At 40.0% G+C, this 17,010-nt stretch overlaps 1 protein-coding gene across 11 annotated transcripts in view; it reads right to left on the bottom strand.

Moving 5' to 3' along the window:
- LOC105488799 (HECT and RLD domain containing E3 ubiquitin protein ligase family member 1) overlaps positions 1-16,773 on the bottom strand; it is a 223,402-nt gene extending 206,629 nt beyond the window's left edge. For 10 of the 11 annotated variants that reach the window (XM_011753230.3, XM_011753281.3, XM_011753250.3 and 7 more), the window contains exon 1: positions 16,274-16,410. The gene's annotated coding sequence lies outside the window, so the exon portion shown is untranslated. Of the gene's footprint in view, positions 1-16,273; positions 16,411-16,635 lie in introns of those variants that run through there. The other variant, XM_011753240.3, reaches the window with a different exon arrangement.
- Positions 16,774-17,010: the final 237 nt, after the last annotated feature.

Genomic DNA, 17,010 nt, shown 5'->3' with positions numbered 1-17,010 from the left:
TGTATGTCAAGGATTTTATTTAAAACAATCCAGGGGCCAGGTGTGGTGGCTCACACCTGTAATCCAAACACTTTGGGTGGCCGAGGCAGATGGATCACCGGAGGCAAGGAGTTCAAGACCAACCTGGCCAACATGGCAAAACCCCATCTCTACTAAAAATACAAAAATTAGCCAGGTGTGGCAGCACATGCCTGTAATCCCAGCTACCTGGGAGGCTGAGGCATAAGAATCGCTTGAACTCAGGAGGCGGAGGTTGCAGTCAGCCAAGGTCGCACCACTGCACTCCAGTGTGGGTGACGGAGTGAGACTCTGTCTCAAATAATAATAACAACAACAATCCAAGGATTGGGGATGAGGGGTGCTAGACAGAAATATAGATGAAACAAGACTGCCTATGAGTTGACAATTCTTGAACTTCAATACTGGGTACATGGGAGCTCTTTATACTATTCCCTCTACTTTTATGTTAATATATATTTAAAATATACTATAATAAAAAGATAAGAAAAAATGCTGTATGGGAATTGAATTATCATAGTATCTACCTATTCCCATAATATATTAATCCAGAGTCAGGCACAAGAGAGTATTAATTTACTAAGATCAAATTATATTTCTAGAGTACCATAAGCAATCATTTGATATGAACTTCACAAGCAATCAACATGCTAAGCTCTCCTATGTAATTACTCTTATTTGCAAGTCTGTTAATAGTATCTAACCAATTTATAGCTCTCTGTGGAAAAAAAAAAGTGTTTAAGTATTATTTATTTTTAAAAAATTTTTTTATTAAATAAAGCAACAGTCACAGAAAAAAAACTGCAGACAATATTGCAGAGTCATTGCTGTCTTTCTAGCCCTATGGGCCTTTGGTACTTCTGGAATTTATTGTCAGCAGAGTTACTGCATAAGCACTCCAGCTCACTGAGCTCCCAAACAGAACTAGTTTTATCTTGTGTACAAAAACCCTTTCCTGCCTGCCTACTCTGAAATAAGGAGCCAAACCGACAGATGGCAGACGAAAAGGAAGAGGGAGGTGATAAGGAGGCAGTACAAGACAGCACCAGGAAAAAATAACAGAAAGAACTGAAAGACATCTTAAATATGAATGTAATAATATAAAATATTCACCAATTTCTTAGATTTTTGCAAAACAAAGTCACATTTTGTCACTAATCAATTACTTTAAAGCTAAGTGACTCTGTGAATTCGTATTGGATTTTATTCCTTTATATGGCATAGCTTTGAGAGTTTTGAAAAATCCTTCTTAATATCTTAGACCAATTTAAATTAGCCAAAGTATTTCAAACTATTCTCAAAAGAACAGGAGAAATGGGACATACCAAACTTTTATCAACATTTCATCACTGCCACACTTCTGCCTTTTTAGAAGCTACCAGACTTTCTTTTTCAACTTCTAAAGAGTAAAGTGCCCCACCTCTATGCTAATCCATAGACACAATCAAAACCACTTCAGTATTACTGCAGCTAGTAGGTTTTAATTAAAATATTGGTTTAAAAGATACTATAGTGTTGCCATTAGAATTATAGTTTTAATCTAAATGACATTTATGTAAAACGCCTAGGCTTTTGGTATAACAAACATTATTTAAGAACATGTCAATTACCATAAGCCATCTTGATCCATTCTTAATGCCAAGTACCTCTTCTGCTTCCAGATTAAGTAGCTCTCCAATCACTTATTTTAGAGAACAAACCTGCAGCACCATACAATACAGAAGCCCACTACTCATACTCTGGCAATTTTACAAAGAAATAGCAACTTCTAGGCTTTGGTCGCAGAACCAGACCAGTTCATTTCTGGTTGCATCATAAAAAAGAACAACTAGAGGTTGAGATTATTCAGGGGCTCATTCCTAAGGCAGTTCCCTCCTCTCCTCCATGGAAGTTTGTCAAATGGGAGAAGAACATCTGCCTGCCTGTCTCACAGAGGTGTTATTTATATCAATTGAGAAAATGTTTACAAAAGTATTTTATAAACTAAAAAGCTATAAATAAATGTAAGTTGTTATTCTCTATTTGTTTGTACTCTAGACAGTTTGCTTAACCTTGCTCCTTAATATCATTGGGTTTCAAGAACTATCAAGAAAAACTTCAAATTTCAAGGAATAAAGATTCACTAAGATTCACTTTTTAATAGCAAAGCCAATCCTTACACCAATTACCGTTCTCTTCTAACACCTATTCTTCTCCTTGGCAAAACAGAACTAGAAACATGCTTTAAGAAATCAAAGCATTAGGTTCTCTAAAGTTCTGTCTCATTGTCACCATGAATTCCTGAACACCCATATACCACGGTCTTGCCCACATGACACTACTTGGATGGGGTTTTACCTCAGCCAAAACTATGTCATTGAGGCTGGCCATTTCTATGCTCTGTCCCCCACAGTCTCCACCAACACTTTTTCATTTCTGAATTCTCATCCAGTCTGCATCACTTCCTAGCTGAGTATGAGCTTAGGCAAGTTACTTAACCTCTCTGTGCTTTAAATTCCTTATCTGCAAATAAGGTTTTAGCTCATAAGTTTAAATGTGGGCTAAATAATACATGGAAAAACGCTAAGAGTGGATGTTAAGTGTTCTCACCACAAAAATGATGACTAAATGAAGTAATGTATATGTAAATTAGCTAGATTTAGTCATTCTGCAATGTATATATACTTCAAAACTTCATGTAGCACACAAGAAATACATACAATTTTATCTGCCAATTTAAAAATAAAAAATACATGAAACTGCTTAGAACAGTGACTGCACAGTAAATGTTCAGTATGTGCTAGTGTTATTCCTTTATATGTGCGTCTGTCTACTCTTCCACCACACCACCATCATTAAATTACACAAATCTTTCCATCATTCTCCATCCCTCATTCTTTCCAAAAGAATGAGCAAATTTGAGAAAGCAGATACTATGATCATATTACTAAATTTCATTATACATGACTGAATATTTGGTTATATATGAAAGTTCAATGATATCTCATAAATAAGATAATGGCCCACGATGCTTCTAAATTATATTAACACTGAAATATAATCTTCCTAGTTCTAAATTAGGTTAACTACTTATTTCCAATGCTATCAGTTATCAAGGCTGCTTACTTTGAATTATATCACACAAAAGTGGCCATGACTGAAGAGTTTTATGGTATAGTGACTAAGGTCTTAAAATACCGCAAAACTTTAAAAAGCTTTCCATAAATACTACCGTATTTTTAAAAAAACAACAATGTATCTCAAAAAAAAATCAAAACCAACAGAGACGTTATCCTTTTTTTTTTTTGCTTTTGAGAGGTCTTGCTATGTTGCCTAGGCTAGTGTTGAACTCCTGTGCTCAAGCAATCCTCTGACCTTGGCCTCCCGAGAAGCTAGGACTATAGGCATGCCACCACGCCCAGCTTAACAGAGATTTTAAATCAGGAGTTTAGAGTGAGGAAAAATAACTTACCAGAAACAAGAGAAAATATTACTATTACATTAACATTACTACCATTATCATTAGGGGACAACCAAATAGCTTAAACACTTGCAACCAGAACAAGAGCTAAAAATCCAAGTTTTTGGTTTTTTGGGTTTTTTTTGTTTTTTTTTACATATTATTTAGCACACTCTATGAACAATTATATGCTCTTGATAATGTTATAAGTCCTAAATCCTAACATTTCACAATGTAAAGGGGAATCATTTGAACCAAGGAGACAGGAGGTTGCAATAAGCCAAGATTGTACCACTGCACTCCAGCCTGGCAACAGAGTGAGACTCCATTTAAAAAAAAAAAAAAAAAAAATTCAGCAAGGTGTGGTTGTGCACGCCTGCAGTCACAGCTACCTGGGAGGCTGAGGTGGGAGGATCACCTGAGTCTTGGGAGGTCAGGGCTGCAATAAGCCATGATCCCACCACTGCACTCCAGCCTGGGAGACAGAGTGATACCCTGTCTTACAAAAAAAAAAAAAAAAAAAAAAAAATCAGTTAATCTAATTTAGAGACAGTTTTACTCCACAGACAACTTCCTGTAGTCGTACTCCTAGTTTACTACATGCTAGGGACTTTTCTAGGCAGTGGAATAAACAACATATCTAATATTCCTGCTTTCATGGAGTTTACATTCTAGTGAGGGAGACAAATAACCAGGTAGGCAAGTAATTCAATATCAGGAAGCATAAGTGCCATAAAAAAAATAAAGCAAGAAAGATAGGGGATGTAGGGAGGGACCACTGTTTTATATTGCATTCACCGAAGATCTCTCTACAGGGGTGAAGTCTGACGCACTCTCTTTAAACAGAGGCCTGAACTATGTGAGCGAACCAGCAGTGCAAAAACTTGAGAAAAGGGACAAACAAGTTTTAAACCCTGGGAGTGTGCCTGGCTCGGTCAAGGAATACGGCTAGTTCAATGTAGGAGAAGTGGAATAAACAAGAAGAGGGAGGCAGGGACTACATCATGTAGGACCTTGCAGGCCATGGCTAGGAATTTGGCTGTTCTTTTAATTTAAAATAACTGTATTTTAAGTTATTTTAAAATAGCCAGGCACGGTGGCTCACGCCTGTAATCTCAACACTTTGGGAGGCCGAGGCAGGCAGATCACTCAAGGCCAGGAGTTCGAGACCAGCCTGACCAACATGGTGAAACTCCGTCTCTACTAAAAAGACAAAAATTAGCCAAGCATGGTAGCATGTGCCTGTAATCCCAGCTACTCGGGAGGCTGAGGCAGGATAATCGCTTGAATCCAGGAGGCAGAGTTGCAGTGAGCCGAGATCGTGCCACTGCACTCCAGCCTGGGCAACAGAGCAAGACTCTGTCCCCAAAAAAAAATTATTTTAAAATAATAATAATAATTTAATTTAGAAGTCATCTAAAGTATTAAGTAAAGGAGTGATTAACATTTGAAAAGGTCATTCTAGTTATGAAGTAGAAAATAGCCTATAAGAGGTCAAGTGAGAAAACAAGGAAATCAGATAAGAGACTATTATAATTACCCACACAGGAGATGGTGGTGGTTTAAACCAGCATAATAAGGCAGAGATGACAAAATGTGATCAGATTAGAAATGTATTCAGAAAATAGAGCCAAGATGATTTGCTAATAGACTGGTTAAAGGGTACAAAGAAAAAAGAAGAATCATAGATCACTTAGGATTCCGGCCTGAGCAACTAGTTGAATGGTCCTGCCATTTACTAATACCAAGAGCAGATTCAGAGGAAATAATGAGAATAGGAATCATACCTTCTGTGTTGTATAATTTAGTTTGAGATGTCTATTAGATGGTTTGTTATATAAGTAAACTCATGTCATGGGTTTGTTGTACAGATTATTTCATCACCCAGGTATTAAGCCTAGTACCCATTAGTTATTTTTCCTGATCCCCTCCCTCCTCCCATTCTCCACTCTCCAACAGGCCCCAGTGACTGTTGCTCCCCTCTGTGTGTCCACATTTTCTCATCATTAGCTCCCACTTATAAGTGAGAACAATCTGATGAACTATGACTCTCAATCTTGGGGAGGGGGTTCAGGCTGAAGATATAAATGTGAGTCAATAGGCATACAGATAGTATTTAAAGCCATAGAACTAAATAAATATAGATGTAGAAGATTTTGTTTATTTCATCCTCACATCAGCCCTATGATGTAGCAACTATAATTATTACCATTTTATAGATCAGAAAACTGAGGCTAAGAGATTAAGACTTGCCTAACATCATTCTGCTAATTCGCAGAAGAAAGAAGGAGGTAGGGGAAAGAACAGATCTAACTGACGACAATGCCCATGACCTTTCTCAACTGGGGTTTGTTATCTGAACCTCAGAACATTGACAATGGTCGGAGTGGATACTTTCTCAATTCTCACAAGGATGGTACATAACTAGTGCCATCCTACATTGGAGAGAAGATAATTCTTTACATATAACAAATGTCTAAATGTCTTTGGATATTTGGGTTTAATTCTCTTACGAAACACAGTTGAAAGAACTATACTATACTACCATTAATCCATTATTATTATTCCATTGCTACTATTAGGAATCATTTAAAATGAGAGAGATTTCTGCAAAGCAAAAGAACAATTAACAAAATGAAAACGTAGCCTATGGATTTGGAGAAAGTATTTGCAAACTATGTATCTGATACAGGGTTAATATTCAAAATATGTAAGGAACTCACACAACTCAATAGCAAAAAACAAAAATGAATAACCTGCTTTTAAAATGGGCAAATGACTTGAATAGATATTTCTCCAAATAGGACATAAAAATGGCTCAACATCGCTAATCATTAGGGAAACACAAATCAAAACCACAATAAGGTATCACCTCACACCTGTGAGGATGGCAATTATCAAAGAGACAAGAGATAAGTGTTGATCAGGGAGTGGAGAAAAGGAAATACTTGAACGCTGTTGGTGGAAATGTAAATTGGAACAGCCATTAGGGAAAACAGTATGTAGGTTTCTCAAAAAATTAAAAAGGGCCAGGTGCAGTGGCTCACGCCTATAATCCCAGCACTTTAGGAGGCCGAGGCGGGCGGATCACAAGGTCAGCAGATGGAGACCATCCTGGCTAACACGGTAACCCCATCTCTACTAAAAATACAAAAAAATTAGCTAGGCGTGGTAGCAGGCGCCTGTAGTCCCAGCTACTCAGGAGGCCAAGGCAGGAGAATCACTTGAACACTGGAGGCGGAGGTTGCAGTGAGCTGAGATCATGCCACTGCACTCCAGTCTGGGCAACACAGCGAGACTCCGTCTCAAAAAACAAAAAAAATTAAAAAGAAAACAACCATATGATCTAGCAATCTCTCTTCTGGGTTTCAACCCAAAAGAAATAAAAGCAGCACCTCAGAGAGAGAGATGCATTCCCATGTTCACTGCAGCATTATTCACACTAGCTGAGATATGGAACGAACCTACATGTCTGTCAGTGGATGGCTCGATAAAGAAACTGTGATACAAATACACTCTGGAATATTATTCAGCTTTCAAAAAGGAGATCCTGCCATTTACAACAAAACAAATGAACCTGGAGGACATTGTGTTAAGTGACATAAACCAGACATAGGGCGGAAAAAAAAAAACTAAAAAACTAAATCATCTTTTCTATATGTGGAATCTTAAAAAAAAAAAAAAAAAAGTCAATACATAGAAACAGAGACTAGAACTGTGGCTGGGAGAGTGGGGGAGATGTAGGTCAAGGGAACAAAGTTGGAGTAATATAGGATGAATAAATCTAGAGATCTAAAGTATAGCATGAGGGCTGGGTGCGGTAGCTAAAGCCTGTAATCAATCCCAGCACTGTGGGAGGCCGAGGCAGGGAGATCACCTGAGGCCGGGAGTTCGAGAGCAGCCTGGCCAACTTGGCAAAACCCCAGCTCATTAAAAATACAAAAAATTAGCTAGGTGTGGCAGTGCACACCCAGCTACTCCGATGGCTGAGGCATGAGAATCACCTGAACCCAAGGTGGAGGTTACCATCAACAGAGATCATACCACTGCATCCCAGCCTGGGTGACAGAGCAAGACTTTGTCTCAAAAAAATAAATAAAGTATATTATGAGCACTATAACTAATGTTAGCATATTATATACTAGAAATTTTCTAAAAGTAGATTTTAAATGTTCCTAGCACACAAAAAAAGTAACTATGTGAGATGATGGGTATGTTAAATTGCTTACCTATAGCAATCATTTCACTATGAATATCAAAACATCATGTGTACACATTAAATTTATACAATAAATAAGTAAGTAAGCCTGAAATAAACAAATAAAACTAGAGAGAAGAGGCTGGTGAACAATATGTTACCATCCTGTGACTTTTTGTGGGCTTATTTTGCAATCAGTAAAATGAAGTATTATTTGAAGTTTTTATAGCAGCAAAGGTGATTGTACTTTAAGACTATCCCAGGCCTTTACTGGTTCCATTCACAATCAGCACTCAGCATCTATTTTCCTGAAAACATAAGTTCATTAGAAAGTCACTTAAAAAAAAAAAAGAAAAATAATATATATATATATTTTTTTTGAAACAGAGTCTCGCTCTTGTCGCCCAGGCTGAGTATAATGGAGTGTCTCAGCTCACTGCAACCTCTACCTCCTGGGTTCAAGTGATTCTCCTGCTTCAGCCTCCCGAATAGCTGGGATTACAGGCACCTTTCATCATGCTCGGTTAATTTTTGTTTTTTTTAGTAGAGATGGGGTTTCACCATGTTGGCCAGGCTGGTCTTGAACTTCTGACCTCGGGTGATCCACCCACCTCAGCCTCCCAAAGTGCTGGGATTACAAGTGTGAGCCACCACGCCCGGCCAAATAATAATTTTTTTAAAAGAAAATGAACAGAATATAAACTCGTCAAGTTGGAATTAATGTGTTCCAACCACCTGGAGCAGTGCTCTTTCTGGGAATGAACCTAAATTTCCAGTCTTGCTGGGCAGCACTTGTTACCCTAAAAGATGGCGATTTCTTCATGTTGTCTTAGTTTTTTGGCACCACTAAAATCTAATAGGATTGCCCTAACCCAGGACTTTAAACTCGCAGTTTTTCATTACAACTACCCTCCTTCCTTATGGAACAATGACAGGTTCCAAGATACTGCCATTACTGGTCCAAATAATTACCATACCATGGGTATCAATATGTACTGTATACACTGTTCAAAATAACTATGTACAATGTGAACCAATAACTACCGTATCACATATTCTAGAGGAAGAAATATTATTAGAATTTCAGTTATCCTTTGTCAAACTCCACAAGTATTTTAGAGCACAGGTACTATGAATCAATGTAGCACTTCCATTAAATGCAAAATGTTAAAATGAGCAATCCTGACTAGGCCAGAACTAACGGACTTCACCTGCACATAATAAGCTACATGTATGAATGCAATATTAGTGGACAATGTATTTCATTTTCAAGCTGTAAGAACCAATCATCTACAAGCATTAAGTGCCCATCCACAAGGGGTCACCAGAATGACTACTATTTTTTAAATCACTTATCTCTGGTTAAAAAAAAAAAAAAATATATATATATATATATATATATAGTATGACAACATATTCTGTTGGTGCTTTCACACATTACTGGTGAGAATGCAAATTGGTACACTTGTGAAGGAAAATTTGGGGATTTGGGAATATCTAACAAAACCACATGTGCACTTAACTTTTGAACTAGCAATCACACTTACAGAAATCTGCCTTGAAGAAACAGTTCTAACAATACCAAAATACTATGTACAAGACTATTTACATAAGAAACGACCGAAATGCCCATACATACATGAATGGTTGAAGAGGTTAAGAAACATCTACACAGTTAAGTCACAGCTGTAAAAAAGAATAGGCTGGGTGCAGTGAGACCAGCCTGGGCAACACGACAAAACCCCATCTCAAAAAAAATCAACAAATTAGCCAGGTGTAGTGGTGCACACTTGTAGTCCCAGCTACTCTGGTGGCTGAGGCAGGAGGATCGCTTAAGCCCGGGGGATTAAGGCCGCAGTTTGAGCCGTTATTGTACCACTGCACTTCAGCCTGGGCAACAGAGTGAGACTGTGTCAAAAAAAAAAAAAAAAAAAAAAAAACAAAAAAAAAAAAAAAAAACGCAAAGAAAATGAAAGGAATATCTCTTCAAAAGAATGAACTGATTTGGAGTAATTTCCAGGATATACTATCGAGTGAAAAAAGAAAAGTGCAAAAGAGTGTAATATACTCTTCGCATAAAAAAGAAGGGACTAGGAAAACAATCTGGCAGTTGCTCAAAAAGTTAAACATAGAGTAATCATATGACCCAGCAATTCCACTCCTAGGTATATATACCTTTGAGAATTAAAAATATATGTCCACACAAAAAATTGTACATGAATGTACAAAACAGCATTATTCATAACAGCTAATAAGTAGAAAACCAAATGTCCTATAACAGCTAATAAGTAGAAAACATAATGTAGTATACTCATACAATGGAATAACATTCAGTTATCAAAAGGAATGAAGTACTGATACATGCTACAACACTGACGAACCTTGACAAAATTATGCTAAGTGAAAGACGCCAGGCACAAAATGCCACATATTATATGATTCCATTAACACAAAACATCCAGAATAGGCAAACACACACAGACAGAAAGTAGATTGGGAAGGGGATCTGGGAAGTGATTGCTAATGGATACAGAGTTTCTTTTGGGGGTGACGAAAGTGTTCCAGAATTAGATAGTTGTGATGGTTGCACCATCTTGTGAATACACTAGAAACCACTGAATTGTACACTTTAAAAGGGTGAGTTGTATGGTATGTCAATCGTATGGCAATAAGAAATTATATGAGAAGAAAACGAATATAAGAGAATACCCACATATATTTTCATTTGTGTAACAGAAATAAAGGAAGGGACAAACCAGAAACTAAATAGACTGTGTACCCACAGGGCATGGGCAAGAGGTAGAAACAAAGATGGGGGAATGAAAATGAGATAGTAAAAACAAGGAGAGAGTGACATTTTTCAGTACAACTTTTTTCTTTTCTTTTTTTTGAGACAAAGTTTCGCCCTTGTTGCCCAGACTGGAGTGCAATGGCGAGATTTTGGCTCACCGCAACCTCTGCCTCCCAGGTTCAAGAGATTCTCCTGCCTCAGCCTCTCGGGTAGCTGGGATTACAGGCAAGCGCCACTACGCCCGGCTAATTTTGTATTTTTCGTAGAGATGGGGTTTCTCCATGTTGGCCAAGCTGGTCTCGAACTACCAATCTCAGGCGATCTGCCCACCTCGGCCTCCCAAAGTGCTGGGATTACAGGCATGAGCCACTGCACCCAGCCCAGCACACCTTTTTATATAGTAGTGTTTAGTAGTAGCAGTGTTTAGTAACTGTAATGTTTCATATGCCAAAAAGTAATAATAATTAAAATCATCTAGGGTTGGAGGGAACCCAAAATGGAATAGTAACAATAACAAATGAACCTAATGCATTAGGGATGAATAAGATTAACTAAACTAAAGGGAGTGAGAAAGAAAATAACTAATCTAAGTAACTTTGGAAAACTATTTTGACTAGATACGATGAGGCTAAAGACAAAAATAACTACATACAAATACTCTAGTAAATACGTTTTTCACTAGGGTACAGGTTAGCAATCTGTAACCACTTCATGTGTATTCTAGAAGTCAACAAATTAGTGAGTCTACTCTACATCATGAACGCCAGTTTTCTGACAGAGACAGAAGTTGCAAATAAGGAACGGGAGAAGGTTAGGATGAACTTTGTGGTGTTGGATTAGAATAGGTGTCAATATGAACCCACGGTTTTAAACATATATAGAAATAAAGGCAGGGTACTGTGGCTCACGCATGGAATCCCAACACTCTGAGAGGCCAAGGCGGGAGGATCACTTGAGGTCAGGAGCTCAAGGCCAGCATAGGCAAAATAGCAGGACCTCATCTCCACTAAAAATTTTTTTTTTAACTCAGCGGGGCATGGTGGGTGCATGTCTGTAGTCCCAGCTACTTGGGAGACTGAGGTGGAAGGATGGCTTAAGGCCAGGAGTTCAAGGCTGCAGTAAGCTATGATCACGCCACGGCACTCCAGCCTGGGTGACAGAGCGAGGCCCTGTCTCAAAAAGAAAGAAATATCAGTATGTGTGTATGTGCGCACACATATATGTTTATACATATATACATAAAATATGTGTATGCACATATTATATATATACAAAAAAATATATAATATACTGATATATTTCCTAGTTCTGTCAATTGAAGTCCTAAGAGCAATAAAACTCCACTAAACATAATGAGTATACAGATTTTGATTTTAAATACTATTCTCCAATAAAAGGAACCATAAGTCCTTGGAGAAGTAGACTACAGGACTGGTGCAACGAAAAATAAAAAGAACAGCCTGTGGCCCCAGAATATAAGGAAGTGCTTGAAAAAGGGTAGAGGCCAACCTGAAAGAATTTCCAATGGCCAAAGCTGGAACAATTCGAACAACAAAATAAATAATGATAGTATTGGATTATAACCCATAGAAAATAAAGATCCATAAGAAGACACTAATATAAGCAAATAATTGAATAAATGAGAGAAAGGTGACATCTCTCCCTTACAGAAGAATTCCAATTAATAAATGCAGAAGGAATGAGGGAAATACAAAATCATAATTAGCCAAACACCACAGTAACAACTGTTGCTGACAAGATCTACCAATGGATGTTAAAAATCAATGGCAGAAAGTTTGAGGAGAAACTGTATATCCACAGTCTCAAAGTATCTCCCCCAAGATATGTATGAACAATAAAGGGAAGAATAGTAACTTTACCATGAAGAATACCGCTAAGGGTTCAAAGTTAAAATATCACTAGCAAAAATACATGTCAACACCATGTACCCCCTAATACGATGCATTGAGAAAGATACAACATCACTTCTGTAGTTTTCTTGCAAAACATGCTTAGCCTCAATCAAATCATGAGAAAAAACATTAGACAAACCCAAAATGAAAGAAGTTCTACAAAATAACAGTACTCATCAAAAATGTGAAGGTCATGAAAAACAAAAACTGAGGAACTGTCAGAGATTGGAGAAGATGAAGAAGACATAACTGAATGCAACGTGGGAACCTAGATTAGATCCTAGAACAACAACAACAAAAAAGGCATTAATGGGAAAAACCAGTGAAATTAAGTAAAATCTACAGTCTAGTTAATAGAATTACACCAATGCCAACTTCCTGGTTTTGATCATTGTACTATGGTTACATGTAAGTTGTTAACATTAGGGGGTGCTTGGTGAAGAGTATGTAAGAACTCTGTACTATTTCTGCAACTTTTCTGTAAGTCTAACATTATTTCTAAATAAACCATTAAAAATAAATAAAATCCATTAACCAGTCATCTGATACAACTGTCACATCTTCTTGCTCAAGGATCTCATCTGAAATTTAAGTCCCATTAATTTAGAGAGCCCAGTAGGAGACATCAGAACAAACTAAAATCATAAAAATCGGATCTGGCATCTAGTAAGTAAATAACTACTTTATGCTCTTTTTCACTTTTTGTAGTTAAAGAAAATGCTAACAGATGTGACTTTACTGGCTTTGCAAATTTCTCTGTAAATGATTTGACCAACTTTTTATGTTTTCAACATCATGATAATCTGCAATGTGTGCTCATAACAATGTATTTTATGCGTTATGTTAAGCCGAAGTTGTGTAGAGCTTTGTTGTTGATTTTTTTGTTTTTTTGTTTGGTTGGTCGTTTTTTTTTTTTGTTTGTTTGTTTTTTGAGATAGAGTCTCACTCTGTCTCCCAGGCTGGAGTACTGTGGTGCAATCACAGCTCACAGCAGCCTCAACCTCCCAGCCTCAATTGATCTTCCCGTCTCAGCCTCCCTAATAGCGGGAACTGCAGGTATGCACCACCATGCCCAGCAAATCTTTGTATTTACCATAGAGACAGGGTTTCACCGTGTTGTCCAGACTGATCTTGATCTCCTGGGCTCAAGCCATCCTCCCACCTCGGCCTCCCAAAGTGCTGGGATTACAGGTGTGAGCTACTCTGCCTGGCCAAAAGTTCTATTTACAGTTTTAAAAATACCTTCAACAGATTATAGTATATTGTTATTATACAGTTATCCAACTATAACATTCAAGTTTTGTTTCACAAGTTTCTTTTCTTTTTTTTTTTTTTTTTTTTTGAGACGGAGTCTCGCTCAGTCGCCCAGGCTGGGGTGCAGTGGCGGGATCTCAGCTCACTGCAAGCTCCGCCTCCCGGGTTCACGCCGTTCTCCTGCCTCAGCCTCCCGTGTAGCTGGGACTACAGGCGCCCGCCACCGTGCCCGGCTAAGTTTTGTATTTTTAGTAGAGACGGGGTTTCACCGTGTTAGTCAGGATGGTCTCCATCTCCTGACCTCGTGATCCGCCCATCTCGGCCTCCCAAAGTGCTGGGATTACAGGCGTGAGCCACCGCGCCCGACCCACAAGTTTCTTTTCATCCTAACACAAACGTTTCACTCTCCAAGCCACAATGTCATCATTACCATCATTTTAAAATCTGAAAATCTGAATTTTAAAAGATCAGCTCCTTCAATACAATTCAGCCCTTTTTTCTTTTTCTATTTCAAATATTAGGGAGTATTTAGCATGACTTTTTTGGGGGAAAAATGCTTGGGACATTGGAATTGTATTACTATTTATTATTTGCACCCTCTACTAACCAATCCAGTCCAATCAACAACATATCCTCCAAAATTCCTTTAAATTAAGTGAGATTTTCAAGAGATGTTTATATTAATAAGCAGATTAAGTGACGCATTTACATTTGCTTTCTCTTCCATGCACCATCAAGGTGCCTGCATTGGAAATGGAATACATGACCAGCAAATGAATGGATGTGTCACATGTAAACAGCATGACTGGAAATTTAAGAAGCAAAATGATAAGAACCTTCGGGAAAGCAAAATTCATAAAAGTTTAGAATTACAAGAGGCCTTAATAGGCCATTTAATCCATTCCAATAACAACAACCCGAGATGACAATCTATCCTATTTTTAAAAGGCTCCAGATTTCCATCCTCCCTAGATATCTCATTCTGCCATACAATCTTGTCATGTGATTTGGGGGAAATATTATGACTGTTCTTTGCCCTACCTAATGCTACCTTTTCTCAAATAATATAGCAATACATCTTAACTCACTTCCAAGATATATAAATGTGTATAGGTGCATAATACATATGTATATGTGTCCGTGTATGTGTATATATATGTATATGTACATTAATGCATAAGACAGGCACCTAGGACACTCAATTTTGCTTGTATAAACACAGGCTTTGGAAACACATATATTAAAGGGACATACTCATCCCACATTAATCACAACAGGCACTATGAAACAAACAATGTCACAGAACAATTTTGGTCTAAAAATATCCAGTAGAAATCAATTTCATAAAACCTTGAGGTAAATAGGTTTCTTCCCACTATGAATAATCATAGTTTCTTCGCCTTCTACAAATACTGCCCCATTTTGAGCAACCACCACTAGCAGCATTGTAAAAATATAATACATACATATGTACTAGATCCAAATAAACAATGTTTTAACGTTTGGTTTTTCAAACCACTTAGCTAACAATCATTTTGGAAAAGGGCCCAATGAAAAAGATAGTGATGGCAGAGTTCAGCCAGTGATAATGAACAACTAGCCAGTTTTAATCAAGCAGGCCAGAGAACTGATTCAAATAAAACAAATCATTTTGGGAACATATATAGAATGAGGAAGTCCCAAGCAAGGATTTAAAAAAAAAAAAAATGTGTCTGTTAGGAAATACACCAAAATGTTAACCATGAAATGCCACCTCTGGAGATGTAATCACAAACATGGGTTAGTTTGTTCAGATTTGTTATTCCTATCATTTGATTATCTCTATATTCTAAGTATTATAGACATTTCTTAAACTAAAACAAATCTGTCCCTGTGTTTCACAGCTCTCTAAGATAACATGTCTTTTACATAACCTCCTGGGAAAGGTGGTACAAGCTCCTGTTTTCCTCGTGTCTCCCAGTAACCTGCCTCCCATCACAGAACAGACTTCACCATGTTCCCCGGGGTAGCTCCTGTCATCACCATCATCATCCTCATCTCACGCTGAAGACTAAACAATGCGCCCCGCCTCGCCTCGCCTCCCGGTTGCAAAGGCTTTATAATTTGTTGTTTTATCGAGGCGGGAGATTTGGAGAAAGGTTTAGCAGATGATGAGTTGCCCCCACCCAAAGGCAGAGGAGAGGAGGAAGACACGTCGTCCCAGCCTCCACCCCGCTAAATGCGGCCGGCGCCTGGGGACACCGGGGTCGCGGCTCTCCCCGCACTCTGAGAGGGAGTCGGCCGCCGCCCTCGGACCGAGCCCCAGCCGAAGCAGGGGAGCTGGTCAGCGGATAAAGGAATGAGGCAGAAAGAGACGCGACCACCTTGGGGCCAAGGCACAGACACTGTAAGCTTCTGGAGGGGCGGGTCCCTCGGCCCTCTCCTCGGGCGCCTCGGCTTCTACGCTGCTCGGAGGCGCCCGGGCGGCAGGAGGCCTCTAGAGCCGGGGACCCGGGAGGGCCGCGCCGCGCCGAGAGGGCTCCCCCAGCTCGCTTGCCGTCCACCCGGGACCCCAGCAGCACCGCTCGGCGGCAGTCCCGAAACGGTCCCGGCCGGCCCTGCGCGGCTGGCAAAGTACACACACACACAGAGGACCAGGAGGACAGAAGATGATGCGTTACCGTATGCGGCTCTGGAGCTGGCGGGGTGGGGCGCGGCTCCGGCGACCCGAGCCCGGCTCGGCAGAAGCTGCGGCGGTCGCGTCCTTTATTTTTGCTGCAGCAGCAGCGACTTGTCAAAGGGAAAGACGTAAGAGGCGGCAGCAGCAGCGGCGGCAGGCGAGTCTCGCGAGATTTGAGCGGAACTCTCGCGCAGCCGGGAGCCCTCGCCCCGCCCAGCAGGCCCAGAGCGGGAGGTGAAAGGGGAGCGAAGAGGAACGCTGCTCAGGTGGAGCTGGGGGTTGAGCGAAAAGGGGGGAGGGGATTTGGGCGCGAGGGGAGCCAAGCTAGGTGCTGGGGGCACTTTGCCACCGCGCGGCCCTCACCTTTCAGCCCTCGCGGAATCCGGGCAGCCCCGACTGCCTGCGGGGCCTGACTCCGCAGATGAAGCACAATTGGGGGCGTTTCACAAAGGATGGTGAGGAGTGGGGGGCCATGCGGTGCGCCCCGTTTTCCTGGTGGTGAGCAGGGAAGACTCCGTCGCCCGGCGCGGCTCGGGGACACGTGGTACGGCCGGCGGCAGGGCCAGGGCCACACCCCTTTATCTCCGCCGCGCACCCGGCGCCCCACGCTCTTTATCTCCCATCGCAGCGGAGGGCCGGCCAAGTTCAATCACATAAAAGCGTTTCACTTGACCTACTCTTCCACTTTGTTCGTGTCTTTGCGCCTTACGGGACTGCCAGAACCTTGCAGATGCCAGG

This window comes from Macaca nemestrina, chromosome 7 (assembly GCF_043159975.1).
Source record: "Macaca nemestrina isolate mMacNem1 chromosome 7, mMacNem.hap1, whole genome shotgun sequence".
Lineage (NCBI taxonomy): Eukaryota > Metazoa > Chordata > Mammalia > Primates > Cercopithecidae > Macaca > Macaca nemestrina.
Note: the sequence above shows the minus strand (reverse complement) of the source record. Positions and strands in the feature narration are given on the sequence as shown.